Below are 8,363 nucleotides of genomic sequence, written 5' to 3' on the forward strand. Positions count from 1 at the left end.
CAGTCAACGCCCCCTGACAAAAGATGCAACAAAACACTACTATTAGCCCCAGTATGATCATATCATATACCACAAAGGAGCAGTGCCTAAAGATGTATGTATGATGTTTCTTTATAGGCTGTGTGTTTGGGGCTGACCGAGCAAAGGAAAGGAGGGAACGACTGCGGAGAGAACTTCTGTAACCTACATAGCCAAGCCCACAGATAAGACTGCGCCCTTATCGGTCCACTACATCTGTGTGAAGCCAGGTACACTTTAGTTTGAACAATTTACAAAAGATGTGGACTGTCATCCATCTTCCCTGTGTGCAGAAAATGGGACAATAACCAACTAACTAAAGGCCTATTATCATTATTATGCATGCTGCTGTCCCTTGAGTCAGATAATGACGAAAACAATATATGAGAATGTATTGTGTGTGTGTGTGTGTGTGTGTGTGTGTGTGTGTGTGTGTGTGTGTGTGTGTGTGTGTGTGCGTGCGTGTGTGTGTGTGCAGCTGTGCCAGCCCTGCGCCCACGACCACGCACACAACAAGGGGTGGCTGACAACTTTAATAACAGAGACTATGCGGAATGAGGGCAGAGGGGCGTATTAATAGTTAATGTGAGTACCAGGGGAGGATGTGTGTGACACCAGGGCAGGCAGCACCCCATGCCTGGGCACAGTTGCTGCAGCTGTATACTTGTTCCTCCATCTGAGGACAAGAGATAGAGGAAAAGCCATCAGGGGACCCTGGCTCTTTGTTTCTCACACGGGGACCAGCAGGGATCTCCAGTGTGGGCCCCTATGCATCACACGGGGACCAGCAGGGCTCTCCAGTGTGGGCCCCTATATGCATCAGACAGGGCTTTTCTACTCATACCTTTGCAAAGCCCAAGCCCTGTCTTTACTACAGTAAAGCCATACATAACATACCATGCATTTTCATCCCAGATTAGCTCTTCAAGGGTATGGTAGGGATTATCATGCTTTTCTGGAAATCTGAGTAAATGAACACTGCATGCCCTACAAAGCCAAAGTGCAGTAACTACGTGTTTGGACAACACCGATTTGTTTGTGTATCCCAATGGTCAAATTAGCCTTCGTGATTGTGGGGGTAAAAACTATAAACAATTACCTCAAGAACAGATATACTGTAGTACAATTAGTGTTGCTACTTATGCCGATATGTCATTTGGCTGAACAGGTTAAAACTCCTTTAAACCCATTTATCAGTGATTTATTTTATTTCGTAGTTACTGTACTCTAGCTTTGTATGGCAGAATAGTAGTGTGCTGAAACAAAGTTTCTTGTACACATTGGCAATGGTGTATGATATTCACACAGCCCCTGGCATGGGTGCTTTTTCAGGAATGTCCCTGCTGCTCTACTCATCATATCTAGGTCATGTTCATGTAGCCTACCCTACCATGTACAGTACACGGTATAATCGGAAACATACAAACGCCGCTCCCATTCAGTTCCCTGACTGGGTTATGTCAGGGAAAGGAAAAGACAACCGTACTAAATATGATGAGTTAGTATAGCACTATAGCCACCATTCCATTTCATCCCAGCAATTCTATCTTTTATGCAGTGTATCTCAAAGTCACAAAAGTCAGAGTCAGTTTAGTTCATATTCAATTCAATCCAATTCAAATTTATTGAAGTGTCAAATCAAATCACAACAAGTTGTCTGAAGACACTGTAGAGTAGAGACCCGACAGAGATCCCACCCTGAGCAAGCAATTTAATATAAATGTGCACGTACAGTACATGCCATGGCACTTGACCTGGTGAGGTTGGTGCGTTTTAATGGCCAGCAACAACATCTAAATATAATTACACACAGTTCAAAATATGCCAAGAAATATGTAAATAAGAGATGCAGTGCAAAGAATGTGCAGAGAATGACATTGGGAATGTGATATTTGAAGGGTTTATTTTTCTCTCCGCCCTCCCCTATTAAAAATGCATGTACTCTGAAGCAGTTTGGATGCTACCAGTAATGTTCTGTCATCGGTCTGTTTCTCCCCATTATGAACACTCTAATAATGTGCTGTTCTGTGGTAAATTATTTCTAACAATGACTCCTTTTTTCAGATTGGAGTGGAGAGAGAAGAATGGCCTCATTGTTGCCAAGATCGTCTCATAACCATAAGGTCACTACATCGAGTGTGTCTCCGACAGCCATGCGAATACCACCACCAAACCCTTACCTTCTCCCTCACTGTAAGTCACATTGCATAACATTTTGTTGAGCGCATACAACAAACGGCTTAAACATTAAAAACAACAATTTACAATAAATATAAAGAGAATAGAAAATATAACTAGCTAAATGTACACGAAGGTTGAAAATGAACATACTACAGACATGTTAGTAGTAGGCCTACATGAATTATAATCCTCCAATGTGAGGATGCAGTATGAGACAGCTAGGGTGTGTCTTGGCAGACAGCCAGGGCTGTTTCTCGTTGATCTCCACCGATTGTGTTCCTCTGCTGCAGTTTGCATCTGGTGTGTGGCATAGCTCAATAATGCATCATTATTTCTAGTAAGAGAGAGTATGGAGAGTCTTAAACGGTTTGGGGTGACGATGAACCATGGGTAGACAGGACGGGATTGCCGGTCAAATGGAGCCCAACAGTACATCTGCATTTTTACCTCCTCTCATAATAAGCGCCGAGAAGGAATTGCTGACTGCCCGAGTTTCTTCAAGGCCGGGGACGCCTAAACGATTAAGCAGTTTTTCAAAAACTGGCATTGGAATAACCAGATTATGCTACTGAATATGTATCTTTTTTTAGAGCTCTTTGGAGGCTTCCTTTTGACTCAGCATCTTTCAACACACTGCAGCATCAGGCCACCGCCCATCCCCCTTCTCCAGCTCATGGCAAACTGATGCTCCTACCTAGAGGATAAGTGAACTCTCACACCACCAATACTCTCCGTATTTTGTGAATGTAGCGATCTTCTTCAGGTGTCTGTTATTTTATTTTGTCAACCAAGGACCTTTCAAATTTAAACTGTATTATTATTATTATTATTATTAATATTTACCATACGCAGCATTTGATTTAATGTCAGACAAGAATTGACCAAATATCTTACCGAGAATTTGGTAAGAATAAAATCAATAAATATTGTGTGTTTGCAAATGTCAGATATCTCATTCGGAATCCAAGTTATAATAATACAGCTGCAGACAGAGAATAGCATTTGGATGGAACATAATCAGACATGCCACACCCTGCATGGCCGCTTTCAGCTGCCGCTATTGATTGTACTGTACAAGCTCAATGAGGTAGGTGTGACAACAGCACATGGACAATCCTTAATATTATCAAAAGGGCGTGTCCATTATTATTTGTCATTTTGATTTTGATTTGTCTTACAGCACTTGGACAGAAAGGTTTTGTAGTCTTTGTCACCTTCCAATTCTTTCTCATTCATCTTGCATCATTTATTTATAAACCTACACTACACACGCCATGTCCTCTGAAAATATAACCGCCTACAAATAGCACGAATAATCTCGCAAACAAGTTACAAGATCAAACAAGCTAAGTACACACGGGACAGAATGTTCTCATAGCAGCTTTGGAGCAACACTGATAATACACAGACATAAGAGATGAAGGAAGTGCACACAATACATTACTGTATTTACATAGTCAAATTGAAAATGCAGAACTCAATGGAGTATTGATTCCCGACAAATGGGGAAATGGGTTTCGTTTTGCCTTGTTGCTGTGATGTGCGTGTGTGTGTGTGTGTGTGTGTGTGTGTGTGTGTGTGTGTTGGGGGGGGGGGGGGGGTGGTTAAAGACAGGTGTCAGGCAGGAACAGCTGGGAGCCTGTACTGTACGTCTGCTCAGAGGAACCACTGATTCGACCACATATCAGGTTACTAACTCCCCACAGCGTTAGCATTCACTTAGCAAGATCCTTCACGTGCTGGCCTGGACCCCCACACAGCTCACATACAGTACAGATTACTGTACTGCAGATGAGCAAAGGGTTTCCAAGGCATCATAGCAGTGGGTTCTTCTGTGTTCGTGTGAATCTGGGTTACACCCATGACCGACCAGGTATTGTTGAAAATAGTCTAGCTGCCCTGCAGTGCATGGCGGAAGGAGGAGAGGTCTGCTGAATAATACAGAGGGAGAAAACACACCCCTCCACCATTGATTTCTTTCCTTTCTTTCCTATTTGTTATGCGTGCATGGCTTTAAGCCATTCTGAACGGGAACCCATTTTTGTGTTGGCATCATGTTATGCTTTAGCTATTTAAAAATAGCAGATCTACAAGCTCATAGCGCGCCACCGAGTGGCGCGCTACGAGCTTGTAGGTCTGCTATTTTTGAAAAATCAAAGAACGACTGACATTTTTTAGAATCTGATCTCAGGTCAGAATGGGGTTAATCAGAACAGTGTGTGTCCAGTGGAAACCTCGTATGAATCTGATCTCAGGTCAGAATGGGGTTAATCAGACCAGTGTGTGTCCAGTGGAAACCTCGTATGAATCTGATCTCAGGTCAGAATGTGTTAAGAGCGCTGCTCCGCCACTGCCTGCCTCCTCCAGTCCATGGCCGCGCTCTCCAAAGATTTCAGTCAGGAAGCGCAGCTGATGTTAATGTGGCCAGACAAGTCATCACTGGGCTATGCGCGCAGCCGCGCACACACAGCCACGTCTATGGAGCATTATTGAGGATGATACTCAGCTTTGGCTGGCAGGGGGGGGGGGGGGGGGGGGGGGGGAGTGTCCAGCCACCGGGACAAGACACACAGCCAGGACAGGATATTGCATTACAAATACATACAGCCCATATGATACAGCAGGGGCATCGCTGCATTGTGGACTCAGGCTAGCGTAGCTGTCACTAAAGAGGGTGTAGTTGGTACCCTTTTTTCACCTTCCGTGGTGTGACGTATGATGTATTGTGCAGTGGTGGAAAGTAACTAAGTACATTTACTTAACCCATTCTGACCTGAGATCAGATTCTAAAAATGTCTATTACATCCTGACAGTTTCATTATTAACCCATTCTGACCTGAGATCAGATTCTAAAAGTGTCTTCGATTTTTCAAAAAATTGCAGACCTACAAGCTCGTATCGCGCCACTCGGTGGCGCGATATGAGCTTGTAGATCTGCTGTTTTTCAATAGCTAAAGCACGACATGATGCTAACACCAAAATGGGTTCCCGTTCAGAATGGGTTCTGAGTACAATTTATGAGGTATTTATTTGTACTTTACTTGAGTATTTCCTATTTCCACTACTTTTAGTTCTACTCAACTGCATCTCGTATCCAAATATTGCACTTTTACAATATTGATAATATGAAGCGACGCCTTGTGAGCTTGTAGATCTGCTTATTTTCACATGATTTTTATACATTTGAAAACTTGAAATGAGACATTCTGCATAATGAGTACTTTTACTTTTGGACTTTAAGTACATTTCGATGCCAATACTTTTGGACTTTTACTCAAGTAAATGTTGAATTTCCGGACTTTTACTTGTAATGGAGTATTTCAATGTAGTATTAATTTCATACAATAAATGTAGTACTTTTTCCACCAATGCTAAAGAGGGTGCAGTTAGTTGTGGGAGCCTTTGCCCTTTGACCTTCCGTGGTGACGTGCAATGTCTTGTGACTTGGATACGTGCAAATACTATTGCGTCTGTAGGTCGCATTTACTATGAAAACGTGCATTTCCTGTTGGTTTGTTGGTCACGCCTCCATATGGTAAAATGGTAAATGGTGCATTTATATAGCGCCTTTATCCAAGGCGCTTTACAGAGATTGTGCATTACATTCACCCATTCACACACACATTCATACACCGATGGCAGCGGAAACCATGCAAGGCACCAACCAGCACATCGGGAGCAATTTGGGGTTCAGAGTCTTGCCCAAGGACACTTCGACATGTGGACAGGAGGAGCCGGGATTCAAACCGCCGACCCATGGATCATTGGACGACCTGCTCTACCTCTTGAGCCACAGTCATGCCTTGTTTGATTGATTGATTGATTATTTTATTAGACAATAACAAATGCTAAAACAGTACATGGTACAGTCAAAGCACATTTATCCAAAAGGATAGCACCGAAAAAAGACCTTGCGGTCTTGTTTCCATTCGGGTCCCATGCATTCATTCACAACACAATGATGAGAGTAATTGAGATACCTCAGATACATGAAAACTATTTACAAAAACCAACCTACGCACCATGGGTGACCGGGCTTTCTGCTCGGTCGCCCCCGAACTGTGGAACGCTCTCCCCGCCCACCTGAGAGCCCCACAGTCGGTAGACACTTTTAAGAGAGGACTCAAAACTTTCCTTTTTACCAAAGCATTTTTATAGCCTTGCCCTTATGGTTTAATGTTACTGTTCTTTTAGATGTTTTTAATGGTATGTTGTTTCTTTTGCTTTTATTCACTCTGTAGCACTTTGAGATTCTTGCGAATATAAAGTGCGTTATAAATAAAATCCATTATTATTATTATTAATTATTATTATTATTATTTACAGGTGTAAGTACCAAAAAAATCTAAATACCAAATAAATCACTCAGAGGGGGGGTAGGGGGGGTATAGGGAGGTTGGGCAGTCATCTTCTCTCCTTTTGACCCGCTGACCGGTTTTAAAGGAAGCCAGTGATTTGTTTGTTTTGAGGGACATCATGTGACATCATCAGAGATCTCCATACCGTATATGGGGCATATATGTAGTCGTGATCGGGATCTGATATTATCACGATTCTTTTTCATGTTTTCTTTTTTTTTTTTTTTTCTTTTTTTTTTAAGATATTTTTTTGCGGCTTACGCCTTTTATTGATTTTTTAAGGGACAGACAGTAGGCTGACAGGAAACGGGAGAGAGATGGTTGGATGACATGCAGTAAAGGCCGTGTCGGGTCCGGGAGTCGAACCCGCGGCACACTGCGACTGGATCACCAGTCCGGTGCCCAGACCGTTACGCTACGGCCTGGGCCCATGTTTGTTTTTATGGTTATTTTTCAAGTTACTTAACAGTACAACCACCTACATGGTAACAAAAACTAACGTATGGCGACAAACATATTAAGCCACCGAGAGGCTAAAAGCGGAGAAATGTACTGCCAAGAACTCACTTCTCCAGTGTATTGCGTTTTGTTAATTTATTAGGCAAGGTGTATTAAAACAATTGATTTATCGACATCATACCAAAGTGCGTTGTGCAAAGTGCAACTAGTATACAGATAGCAGCATGGTGTTGTCTTAGCGTTTGTAAAGCGGTCAGCAAAGTTGGACTTCCCCGTCGTTCACCCCCTCTTGGGGCGGCGGTGGCTCAGGGGTAGAGTGCCTGGATGGTAACCGTAAGGTTGCCAGTTCGAACCCGGGCTCCCCCAGAGTTACTGTCGAAGTGTCCTTGAGCAAGACACTGAACCCCTAATTGCTCCCGATGTGCTAGTTGGTGCCTTGCATGGTTTCCGCTGCCATCGGTGTATGAATGTGTGTGTGAATGGGTGAATGTAATGCACAATCTCTGTAAAGCGCCTTGGATAAAGGCGCTATATAAATGCACCATTTACCATTTACCTCTCCTTCCATTCATGAAATGCCACCGGTGAACAGCTGACTTTACTACCTGTCTGACACCACCCAACACCACGTGACCATAGTAACCATAGCAACCCATCGAGCGTCTAACCTGTCACCAACAACTAATATAAAAGAAAAAGTTATAACAGACCATTTTGTTCTATTATTTATTATTATTTACTTATATATTATTACAAAACCGTCGTTCTACAGAAGCATATATTATGGTATAGTAACTGCAAATCATAGAATGTGCATTCACAGTATCACAAATGATATATATGATATCTCTGAAAAGGCATATGGTGGCACAATAAGGGGCACGGTGGCACAGTTGGTAGTGCTGTCGCCTCACAGCTAGAAGGTCCTGGGTTCGATTCCCGCTCGGGGCGCTGTGGGTGCTGGCGCCGTGTTTCCTCCTCCGCGTCATCAGTGCCCATACCCGAAGGCGGGGTTGGCGAAAGGGCCTTTCTGTGTGGAGTTTGCATGTTCTCCCCGTGTCCCCTAGGGTAGGTACCCTCACATGTTCTCCCCGTGTCCCCTAGGGTAGGTACCCTCACATGTTCTCCCCGTGTCCCCTAGGGTAGGTACCCTCACATGTTCTCCCCGTGTCCCCTAGGGTAAGTACCCTCACATGTTCTCCCCGTGTCCCCTAGGGTAGGTACCCTCACATGTTCTCCCCGTGTCCCCTAGGGTAGGTACCCTCACATGTTCTCCCCGTGTCCCCTAGGGTAGGTACCCTCACATGTTCTCCCCGTGTCCCCTAGGGTAGGTACCCTCACATGTTC

The sequence above is a fragment of the Protomyctophum parallelum genome (genome assembly GCF_964188405.1).
Source record: "Protomyctophum parallelum genome assembly, chromosome: 15".
Taxonomy (NCBI): domain Eukaryota; kingdom Metazoa; phylum Chordata; class Actinopteri; order Myctophiformes; family Myctophidae; genus Protomyctophum; species Protomyctophum parallelum.